This window comes from Cygnus atratus, chromosome 3 (assembly GCF_013377495.2).
Source record: "Cygnus atratus isolate AKBS03 ecotype Queensland, Australia chromosome 3, CAtr_DNAZoo_HiC_assembly, whole genome shotgun sequence".
Lineage (NCBI taxonomy): Eukaryota > Metazoa > Chordata > Aves > Anseriformes > Anatidae > Cygnus > Cygnus atratus.
The window spans coordinates 4,273,906-4,286,771 of NC_066364.1; positions in this window are offsets into that span (position 1 = coordinate 4,273,906).

Genomic DNA, 12,866 nt, shown 5'->3' on the forward strand with positions numbered 1-12,866 from the left:
CACTCCTCACAATTTCATTGAACTTACTTCAGTTCAAATATTGTACGTGGTGCTGCTGTACCTGACAGATCCACACATTAAACTCTGATGGAGTGAGGGATTTGATTCATGCATTTCATTTCACTTGAAAGACACAAACCTGAATGGCTTGGTGTTGTTGCAGTCATCACAGAAATGCAAACATGAAGTCTTAGCTGTAACCAAACTGAATAAAATGAAGTCCCCTAACTCACGGCAGAATGGATTGGAGCCCAAGAGTCCTGTCTTTTCAATTCCTGCTCTGACTACAAAACACACATTCTTTCTTTTTTATAGGAACAACCACAGCAGCCTTTTCATTTCTCTCTTCCTTGCCTACCAACAGAAGATTTAATAAGTGGAGGCTAAGCAAATGCAAAAAGGGCTTGAGTATGTTTTCCAGTTAAAAGGAGATTAAAAACAACACTTTCTGTAAAGAGGAAAAAAAAAAAAAAAAGAAAAAGAAAAAAATGACAAGAATATAAACCCATAACAACACAGGCAGTATGAAACACAGGCAGTATGAGTGAAGTGGCAGCTATTTTGCTGCCAGTCAAAAAAATATGTTATCAGAAATCCTTTTGTATCATTACATATTAATGTTTTTTTTTTTTTTTTTTTAAAAAAAAAGCAAGTCACCAGAGATTATACATAAAAGTTGTTTGCTGTTGACAATGCAACAAGGTCAAGCAGGATTTTACACAAAAGCTCTCTGAAATCTACATCAAGGGACCTGGTTTGTAAAGAGAAACAAGTGTGTTGGTGGCAGTGAACATTGTTACAGATCTTCTGCTTACAAAATGGGAAAATCTACATTCTCCTTCCAAAAAAGTACAAAGGCTTATTGGTGTGCAAATGATTTAAATGAATATGTTAATTAGAATTTTAGAGTCAAAAACTTGTGACTGTGTTGTCAAGATCACCCCACCATACACACACAACATCATTAACAGCAATACTAGAGCATTGGTAATGGTGTTCAAAATATGACAGTACCCAAATATCATTTATCACCAGAGAAAGCACAGTCTGTTGAAGAAAGTTATTAGCCTAGAGTTAGACCGAGGCTCTTTTATTCATATTTCTGCTCATATTTCTGTCTCTAGTCTACTGTAAGACCAGACACGTTAATAAATCTGTGTGCCTCAATTTCCCCAGCTAGGAAAAACAGAGTGTCCAGAAACTTTCTGGGGAAGAGACAACTGGAGTATTGTTCTCAGTGAGTTTATTTTTTGCCTCTTGTCTTCATTCTCCTGGCAGAAGTCACAGTCTTTTGTTCTTTCTACCCACTCTTGTGACAGATCTTGCAGTTCTCTACATCAAAAGTCCAGAGCAATGCATGTCTTCATAGAGCTGCTGTGAACTCTGTGAACCACAACCTGTCTCTTCTGTTCCTCCTTCTGTCCACAGAACTTTCCATTTTGTTTTCTCACAACCAGCTGCACACTGGCTTTATTTCTTAGGATTTTCTCCAGTATCTCTTAATCTCCTTTTGTGAGACAGAATTGTTCTCCAGCACACACACACACACACACCTTTATTTATTTATTTTTTTTCTGCTTATTTCTTTCCATGGTTCTCCTGCTCAGAAAACTTGTTTTTCAACTCTTCTTTGCAACAAAGAAACTCTTCTTTTGCCTTGTTTTTATAGTTTTATGGGCATCTGCCCAGCCTCTTGCACTCTTCTTGTTTAGTAGGTATCCAAACATCTTGAGTTACCAACATGGCTTTTTGTCTCTTCTATGCCCTGTCTCAATTCATATTCGTATCCTGTAGCATCCTTATGTCCAGCTACAAACTCTATGTACAAAAGACTCTCTACCTCAACACCCAGTGTCAATAAGTGTAAAGGGAAACCTATATCCTACAGCTTCAGCTTCTAGACCTCCTCACTGACACTCTGTGTGCTCGTTTGGGTCAGGGTTGCATCATCAGCTGTCACCTTCACATCTTCCTTGTCCCTGACCGTAAGGTGCTAAGTATGACCATTTTCCTCAAATTTCTTCAGTCAAAAGCTGCTTGCTTGTTGTGTCTTTGGTCTAAGTCAGCTTGATGATCTGCTGGGGGTGTCTCTTAACTGTTCTCAAACAGCTCCTGCCACATGGTAGCTCCCAGATCATGTGACCCTCTTAAGTGTTATTTAATAAACAATATCACAATTCTAATGCACTAAATTCCAGCCTTTAAGACTCGTTATTTATTTGATGAGATTTTTATTTTCTGTCATTATGCCAGATAAACTTCCACCATGCATAACACAGAGTACAAAGAATGTCAACTCCTACTATGGGCTTCCCTTGAAAACATTTGTGTTTATGCAGAGATCTTCATGTTATATCAATGCACAGTATCAGTAGGTTCTACTGATACTTACAACACCAAGCCTGTTTTGATGCAGGCTTTGATGTCATACGCATTGATGTCATATGCTGCTACCCATTTGAAAGGTGTAAATATGATGCTAACTATCTATCCATGTGATTTGGCAGCCTATTAATGTGTTCAGATGAGCAAGTTATACACCTCTGCAATGCAAGGATGGATGCAAACCTCTTTGTGGGCATGATCTGGCTGCCACTGATGTCAAAAGGGGTCTTGCTCATAACATGAGGAGAAAATTGATTCTGTAAATGTAAAGTGAGAATCCCCCATAAGCTTTATGAAAAAAAAAAATAATTGTTTAATGAATGGTATGCATGTTTTCAGCCATTTTCTGTCTCTGTGTTAGTACTTTTTCTTAGTTGCCATTATAGAAGCCTTGTACTAGTTTCCACTCCTCTGATGTTACAAGATATACATTATAGAGACGCAGATCATATGGGTCTTCTGGGTTGATTTGCCCAACTCCATACTTTTGTCATCTTTCTAAAGACAATATACTTACATTTCCAAGCCTTGACTTGCAGACAACATTTTGTATTCTCTTATCGTTCACAGAATATAAAGCTAATAAAGGTACCATCTCCAAACTCTTCTCCCACTATGAACCATGCCCATAGCTGCTGCACAAGAGATACATGTTGGGTGCTATCCTGGTAGTAATGTCACTGCTGGAAGACTGAAAGATGTTGCGTTGATAACAAAGAATGAAATAAATCTCCTTGCCCACTTACACAAGCAATGTATTCCTCCATTTTCACCATTTTTTCTACAGCTATTCTGGAGGTGATCCAGGATACTGTGGCTGTTCCTGAGTCCTAGTCACAGCTAGTTTCCAAACTGCCTATTACAAGCCACTTCTGGCATGCCTTATCCACTGCCACTGCTGATAGCCATGTCTCCAACCTCCACTGTCCTTTCTGCAAGGAGTTTTGTCCCCTGTAACCATTGCTCCTTCCTCAGATATCTTTATTTCTTTTGCTGGGCCCTCCTTTCCTCAAAGACACTCCCACATGGTTGCTTTGCTTAACAGGTCCTTTATACTGCTGCAAGCTCTGTTTTATTGGCCTGACATATACCATTGAAAGTACCACCAAGATATGTGGAGAAAGGTTTTGTTCCGATGTACTATGGCACTGCACTCTTACCTGTATAATACGTCACCGGGATTATGTTTCATATATCGCCCTCTCTTGCTGAAGTACATTTCAATAGAAACCTGGGTTTCATCACAGCTCACAGGCCTTGACTTGCAGCCAGGTTTGCTGTAGTGTCACAGATGTTTCAGATGAACTAAAGTAGTCACTTTCAGTGACTTCAAATCAGCAGAATGTGCCAGGTTTGTCTTTCAGTTTCAGTGAGAGATACGGTTAAGCTAAGGATACAAACCAAATCTAGAAGCAGACAGACAACTTGTGCCCACCAATACTATAAAATATGGAAAGATTATATCTGGCCAAAGATCTCATGCACATGTTGGTTTTAGCTTCACAGTCACGTGTTGGGTTCACTGCTTTCCTTTAATTTGTCATAAAAAACTTCAGAACAAAAACCTGCTATATTGGGTCAATCCAAAAGCCTATCTAGCTCCATTTTCTTTCTTTTCTATGAGGGATAGTAGAAGAACAGGATGATCATTCAGGAACACCTCCACTACATACTCAGAAACTATAATATGGCTGTACAAATCACTTCCTAGACTTGATTCTAATAGTGTGTAATGCACAAAAGCAGTGATGTCGTGAGTTTGGAGAAGAAGTTTAGTATTATGGAAGAAAAATGATCTGAGACTGACTTCTGGCATTTGGTTTTAAGCCTGCCAAGCGTGTCTGATTTCAGGGTTGCACGTCTGTGCTGGAGCCTGAAACCACTCTTGTACTTAGGTTATTCTTGTGTTCTTTTGCAGGAATTCTTTACATATCTTTTAGATGTTTATATATTACTTAGACTCTTCACTTCCAGTCCATAGCTAACAGAAGGTCCTAACCTTTCCTAACCTAACCTTTCCTGACCCTTTTTCTTCTTTTCTTCTTTCCTGTTTTCTTTTCCTTTTTTCTTTTTTTTTCTTTTTTATTTTTTTCCTTTATTTTTTTTTATATTTTCTCCTTTTCTTTTTTCTTTTTTTTTTTTTTAATACTTCTTTCTTCTTTTGTCTCTCTTATTTCTTTCTTCCTTTCTTTCTTTTTCTTCATTTTCCAACAGAAGGGATGCAGTGGTTCTGGTAATCTGTAAAATCTGGCCTCAAACCACCAGAAAGGCCTAGAGTCTAAATCTCTCAGCTTCTGCTGGAACTCTAAAATTATTTTATTTTTGTGATTTTGTGTAATAAATGAACCTTCATCCTGGACATAAGATTTGTCCTGGTTAATATGGTATCCCTTTGGCCTTGACAATTTTAGTTTTTGGTTATTATTAAAGCTATTATGGATGCAAAGGTTGATTAACACATAAAAAGTGGTCGTTGCTCCAAGATGTCCATTTTATTTTTAGCTCAGAGGAGATACAATAGCCTTACATAGCTTCTGTGTGGCTTCGTCTCATGGCTTATGTGTCCAGGGGCCAGGACAGCCGGCTCAGTCATCACCGGACATTATTGAGCATCTCAGCATTTTAGAAGCTCTGGACATTTCTTCCCAAAGCTTTCAATGTCAAAGGCATTCCAGGAATCTTATAAGGGTCCCCTTAAGTTTCTGTCTTGAACAGAAATTCATAAATGCAAAGCAAAGGTGCTGAAGCAGTAAAAAGACATTTTAAAACCTCTGTTTCCATCCAGTCCAGGGATTCTCCAGGTAGGGATTCTAGAAAAGTAGGAATTTCTAAAAATTTCTAAAACATTTTAGTGCAATTACATTTTTGTTTAAAAATTAATTTCTTTGAAAATGAAATGCTCATTCAGTTCAATATGAATTTAATGGCCATTTTTCTGTGATTATGGGCACTGTGAGTATGGGCAGTGGTACAGCAGTGATCATTCAGGTCTGCTTTTGGATTCTAGTGGGAACAGGTAAAGTCAAAACTCTGGGCTTCAAGCTGAAGAGCAAAAAAGAAATCAGTTTGAAGAGTGCATCTGTATGTCTTAGATATTTTTTATCTGAATCACTGCTTTTGTATTCCATAAAGAGTATGCAGATGACATGTAAATGTTATGTAAATTGGGTCCATAGTCCATTAAAGCACAATATTATAATCACTAATACCCTATAGGCATGGACAGATCAACCAACCAAGTTTTATTTGATCTTTGTCAGAGGCAGTGAGCCCTTTTATGCAATATTTTGAGTACATGCCTTTATTGTGAAGATCATCGTTTCAAAATGTGCCTGTGTGGGATAAATGGATGTTGTTGATATGCATTTCTGCAGCAAAGTTCAGCAAGTATGCTACTAGCGAAGAAACATTTTATAGTCTGACCAAAATGAATGAAGGAATCCTGCCTTCAAGTGAGAATTTCCATCTAAAGTGATCATCTAATCAGTATACTTGAACAACCTCAAATTACATACACACTTAGCTTTCAACACCTGCTACTTTCACTAGCCAAATTAAAAGAAAACAAGTGTATACAAAAAAGACTGGAGGGCTGTTTGGCCCTTGCCTAGGAAAAATATATTCCTTACTAATTGGCACAACACTGTTAATAAATATTAACTAGTTTACACAGCCCTCCCATTTATTTAATGAAATGGTAGTTGAGGGGTTAATGGGTTAATTGTGGAAAGGAAATGAATCTTCAAATGTATCAAAATCTTATAAGTGATTTAGCCTAATTAATAATTTACATGTTAAGACAACATTTTTTTTTAATACAACCATGTGTATTTTCAGAAGACAAAAAAGTATAAAAAATAAAAAGCCCAACCTAGATAAATTCACTTTAAACACAAAGTTATGCTTTTAAGACATAGGGTAATATGCAATTACACAGCAAGCATGGTAAATTACTCTATCACTAGATTATTTTTTTAATCAAGATTTTTGTTTTAATTTAGATATGAATTTGAGAAGTCCAATAAACCACTGTGACATCAGAAACTGAACTGCGTAATACCTTTTTCCTGTCATCACACTGAAGTTGAAAGTTATGAATTCTTTCCAATTCTTCATTGTCATCTACTGATCTTCACTGGATGGCTTTTAATGTCAGAGCTTGAAAGAGTATCATATAGCTTGTTTAACCTCATCCTTATTGGCCACATTAAAATGACAGTGGGTTTGTTGTTGTTCATTGATGTTAATTGATGTACTATTGATGTTAATGCTTTCAGAGAGTGAGCAATCTCACTCTATGATAAATACCTAAGACAGGTTTGATAAATCAGTACAGGAGTTACCTATTTTTCTCCATTAACTGTAGATATAGAGTATATAACTAATCCGGACTAGGCATATGGTTATTATATGACTAACGTGAAAAGAAAAGAATGCTAATCCAGGTTACAACAGGGTGAAATTTTCCATATCCATTCAGCACAGTCATGGCTGTGATGTAGTTGAACTCTATGGCATGATTTCCGCTAGTCTCTTCCTCAGTCCTCCTAACATGTTCATTAGGAGTCAGGCTGGTTGCACAGTCATGATTTTATGCTGCAGGTGCAAGGCAGGGCTCACATGCCATGGAAGTAACGAATGAGAAAATATTAAAAAGAATGTGGAGCCCTGCACATTGCAACATCTTCCCAGGGGTATTTATAAATTATCCGTGTAAAAATCAATGGCACTTGTAAGGTGGTAAAGCATCTTGTACACTTGTCTTGCATACCTGTTCAAAAGTCATATGCAATTGTATCTCCTCCAATCATAGTTATGCTAAGTACTGAGCAGAATAGATGGCATTTCTACAATCAGTTCTGCGATATTAAAGATTCTAGCTCACAAGCAGAAAATTGTCAAACCACATTCTTAGATATTTGACAATTATATCTAAACTAGAAGTCAGACACAGGAAATTAGTAGTCTGGGGTGTCAGGAATAAGTGACATGATTAAATTAGAAGGCACTGCTAAATCAACCCATGCAAACCTGATCTTCAGCACAGTGGGCTAATCTCTCCACAACCATGCTGGATTTTCATTGCATTTCATATTAAGCACTGGATAATACTAAAATATTATAAGGCTTACACACATTCATGGAAACAGATCCTTATCTATAGTTCTTCTTTAAAAATAAATAAATAATAAATTTATAATAATAATAAATATTTTGTTTTTAATAAATAAGTGCAGGAACATTTCTGAGTTACACTTGAAATTTTTAAATGTTCAGGTTCCAGATTTCAGAGAAAAGCAAAAGAGAAGCTAACTCCTGATCAATTTACTGATATAAAACCGTTCCTGAAGCTTCTGTCAGATACAATAAATTATTTTTTGGGGATAGATTCATAATTTTAAGGAGTTTGATTTAGCATTGAACACCAACAGTTTAATTCATCCCAAGATAGCTGTGTATTAATGAATGAAGTAGCAATTCCTTTATATATCCTTAAACAATGAGATGAGATATAGGGGAGGGGGCACAAGGAGATTAAAAATTCAATGTTAATAGTTGTTACAAATTGTGTTGACACAAGTTCTTCCAACAGCGAAAACAAAATGAAGTGGTTTTATATTGAGAGATAAGAAATACACGTCAAAATGCTTCCAGTGTGCGTGTTATGTGGCAGAGTCCTGTTTAAAACATTATCAGGCATTTTGTTTGTCTGAATAATGGGAGAACAGAAGATGCATTTCACTATCCTTAAACCATTCCTGACACCACCAGATGAACGTCAGGTTTAGTCAGGAGAAACAGAAATCATAGGCATTCCTCTGCCTCCTTGAACAACTTACTGTGTTGGAAATGACATTTACCCCTCATGAAGGGGTCCAGTACAAAGGCTTTTGTACCACGGGCATGACATAAACTTCTTTGGAGCTCTCTGTCAGGGCATCTATTGCACACGAGGGTGTGTTTCACCTTGCAAAAAAACTCCCAGAATTCTGGTTCTGTAAAGAAACTCAAATGCTCAAATTAAAAGAAAATGTATTATATCAACAGTTGGTTCCTGAAGTGAGGAAAATACCTATGTGCTTCCATAATGTCCAGCTTGTGTCTTGTCTGATTAAATGATGGAATTGAGATCGGAGGTGCCTGAACTGGCTGTATACAGACCTTTTAATGAAAATAATAAACCTGAATTTTGTGTTAGTAATGGTAAGAGCCATTTTTAAAGCAGTTATAATCCTTTTTGAGACCTTTGAGACAGCTGTTAATGATCTTGATACTTGCTTTCTTCTTTACTTCATTGCTTACGTTCCTACCTTTTTTTTTTTTTTTCTGGCTGTCTATTTATCTATATATTCATCTTCAAAACAATTATAAAGTATGACTAAAATCATGTAACTCTCAGTCACGGTTTTGTATATCCAAAGAAGAGACTAAATGTTAGCTTAATACTTACATTCCTCTTGCCCACAATTTATAAAAGTTTTCTCACTATTCTATAGACTTCGAATATGTGCCCTTGTCAGGATATGTGAGGTCACTGATGTCAAAGATGATCTTTGCCAGTTATTGAAATGAGAACTAATTTGACCTAATCTAAGTTGACAGACAAAACGATTCATCGGTAAAACAGGACAGTTCCAGAAACCGGTGCTAAAGAACACAGAAGAAAAATTGTGGGTTTAGTGTCTCAATTCAGGCTTAGGAAACTGTACTTTTGTTAGGATTCAGCATAACGTATCCTGGCAGAGATAGTAGTGGGAAGAATGTATGATAACACACCTCTTACTTTATATTTACACCTTACAGATAGTTTGGTGTAGTTTGTTCTTTTTCAATGCTACACAGTTAATTTCATTGTAATAAAATTATTATCATGCTTATTTGTATCAGTGTAGAATCCAGGAGTCATAGATATTATTACTAGGACATGATTCTACAAATCTACATCCCAGCAAATTTTCTTCTAGGAGGACAGAAAATTATTCCCTTGTGGTTCATGTAAGCCAGTAATGTTTGATCCTGACTGTTGGAAAAATATCTTGATAATTTTCAAGAACTGCTGTTTGTTTTTTGTTTGTTTTTCCTCAGCAGAGCATTTGAGCTTGTGCTAAACTTTACTGAATAGAAAACTCAGCAACTAGTCCCAGACAGACTGCCAATGTGAATAAAGCTAGATATGAACTTTAGTACTGGGAGGATTAAAGCCAGGGAAGATGGGTGGTACAGGGAAGATTAGTGGGACTCTGCAGGATATTAAAATTAATCACTTAAAACTGAAGGCCCTCTGTCTCCTGCTGCCCCTTGATTGTTGTTGATATGACTGTCATAACTGATTTATTCAGCTTATGTATATCTCTCAATATCTGGACAGAGATGTTCTATTTCTGGCAAGAACTGAACCCAGCAGTTTCAAACACATGTGCAATTCTTATAAATGGCTTTAATTTTTTAACAAGGAAATGAAAAATCCAGAAAGAAAATAATATTAGACATTAACACCTAATATTTATTGAGCTGTTGCCTTTCCCAGGGGTCCTGTAAACTTTTATGTATGTGAAATCTCTCAAGAATTCACTTCATGTGTTGGTGAAGTGCAGATACCTAAGGCTGCTTAGACTGCTCTGAACATTTCTCTTTACACAGCTTTGAATGGAAATTCACTCTTTGTTCAAAGTAAGAATGTTTATGGAAAATATTCATCTCACTGGAAACAAAAAACAACAAAAAAGTGTTGTTTTCCACTCTCAAACAATCTTTCGTTTGTTTTTTTCTTCCCCCCCCCTTTTTTTTTTAAGTATTTATTATTATTTGAACATAGACAACAATTCATAATACATTTGGAGGCAAAAATCCTCTGTAAAATAAATTATAGCAGAAAAATATTAACAGATTTTTTGTTAATTGCTGACAGTTTGGTGTTAATTGCTAATACCAAGCTGTGACAACTTGATCTGCTAGGTAAAACATGACACACCTATGTAAAAGGACATTTTAAGTACCAAAACATCGAATATGTTGCATTTCCTAGTTCCATTTGGAAAGTCCCAGGATCTTAAAGTATTCAGGATTAAATTCAGTAATAGAAAAATAAGAAATGGGAGAGCAAATATATAAAGACTAAGGTAGCAAATAATTTATTTAGGGCTGGGTGAACAGTGGATTTTTGCAGTTTGCTGATATATCTTTAAAGTTGTTGTCTGAGGAAACCAGTATATTGGCAAAATAAAAAGGCAACATGTTCTCTGAGCTGAGCAGACTGTTGGTTGGGTTGGGTTTTGTTTTTTTGTTTTGTTTTGTTGTTGTTGTTCAACTCAAAATTTAATTTTACTTCTGACCAATTATATACATTTTAAACTTGTAAAAAAAATACTATTTTTAAATGAAAGCTTTTTTAAAAGAAAAAATGAAAACCTCACATATTTCAGTTTATAGTTTATCAGTTTTATCAAGGTACACAACTAATCAAAAGGCAACTCTATGAAATATTTTCATTTTTTCACTGAGACTCAAAGTTTTTCTAAGAAGTTTTGATGAAAAAGCTTTCATCCAGACCCAGTTTTGAAGACCCTGAGAAAAGGTGTCATGTATGTTTTATGTAGAGAGATCATCCAAGAAATGTTTTATGTTTGGACCTAAAATGACTTAGTTCCTATTACCTCTCTCAGAACTTAAACTAATACAGGGGTTTCTTTGAAGTGCTGTTGTTTTTCTGGCATCTTGGCCTAAAACAGAAAGGTCAGAGAAGTAGCATTAAATGCTCAGAACCTGCTTGCTTGTTTTCCTGGAATGGGAGAAGTTTGAGGGTGTTCCTGGGTATCAGCAGAAGTCACATCTCTTCTGTTTTAAGGGTTTATTGACTGTGATAGGAAAAGACAATCAAATGTCTTGTGATATTGGCAAAAGAAAGATTAGGGCAAACAGAAAGCCATATCAATACATTTTCTTTATTTTTTTTCATTCAAGAGACGCGATACAAATGCTATCTGTTTTCCCAGTGTGGGTACATGTATGAATTTGTATGTATGTATTTAACAGTTTTATACGACATGCATTCTTCTCCAGGCAGGTTTCTGTATTATACATCACATCCATTCTTCTTACTGTTTTATGGTGTGTAATTTTCCATTACAGTACAACAAGTCAGATTGCAACAGTGATATATTTAATAAAAAATTAGATACACTTCTACTGCCTCTCCTTTCTTCCCCTTCATCTATCTGGGATACTGACCATATAAAGTTGGTGTTTAAAATAAAATGACTTAAATCACTGCTGAATAAGTAAGACACTCTGCATGCTATGGGTTCTGTCTCAGCCATGACGAATGAAGATGTTTTGTAAAGTGCTAATGCCTGCCACACTCCTGAGTTATGGGTCACAAAAGAAGCAGAACACTTACCCTAGGGACACAAGCTATCCCACATGTAATATATTTTCCAAAAGTGCAATGTGCTCATAATTTCTGGATGTCTGTAAACTCAGAGTTATTACTACTGCTATACTTTTGTTCAGGATTTCTATCCAAACTCATAACATTTCTATGAAATATCTCTCTTCTCTCCTCACCCCTCTCTCTTCTGTAATTAGTATACAGGTTAAAAGGTCAATCAAACAAATAAACCACCAAAATATAAACCAAGTTCAACCCCATAAAAACAGTGTTCTTGAGCCACTTTTCTTCTGCGGATGCGTGAAAAAGGATACCTCTTGTCATGCTTGGAAGATCAAAAACCTTCAGTTATTAGGACCCAAGCCTGGGAACACAGGTGCTGAAACTGACTGTCTCACTTGTACTGAAACCCACCACCACCATTTTTTTTTTTATTTATTTTTTTTAATTAGAGGTTCATCCAGAATTCTTTGTGCAGTGATCTAGGGAAAGAATATGTCCTTGAAATCACATATATTCAAATCTATATGTAAGACTAAAGGCAATTTCAAATTAATTGTGATTCTCTGGTCAGAAAGTGCTTTCTCTGACTTGAAGCTGGTCAGTGTTACTGATTCTGTAACTTGTTTACCAGAGATATTTCTGTCACCAGGCAAATGACTCATACACCTCTGTATTTGAACTCAGAGTCTGAGGTAAGGAGAGTGGATACCTACGAGAGTTAATCAGGGTGAAGAATTAGCTGAGACCCAAGGACTGGACATGTCCCAGAGCAACCTGAACTAGTCAGACTTCCATTGATGACTGCTTGGACCATATGATATCCAGTCTAAATTATCATATAGATTTAAGGTAGATATTCTGCCTGAGTAAATTTAATCTAATAGCACAACTTTCTATTTTAATCTGTGGTGTTTTGTGTTCAGCATCAACAACAACAAAACAAACACTCTCAGGTAAGAAGTTATTAGAGAAGCTTCTGAGGCTGGAAATAGAGAACTGCTGGAGAAAAGATTAAGAAAGTCCCAAGGGCCATGTGAGGCCTGAGACCATGAGAGTTTCACTAAAACTAAGAAACTAGGAGAAGCCCAGT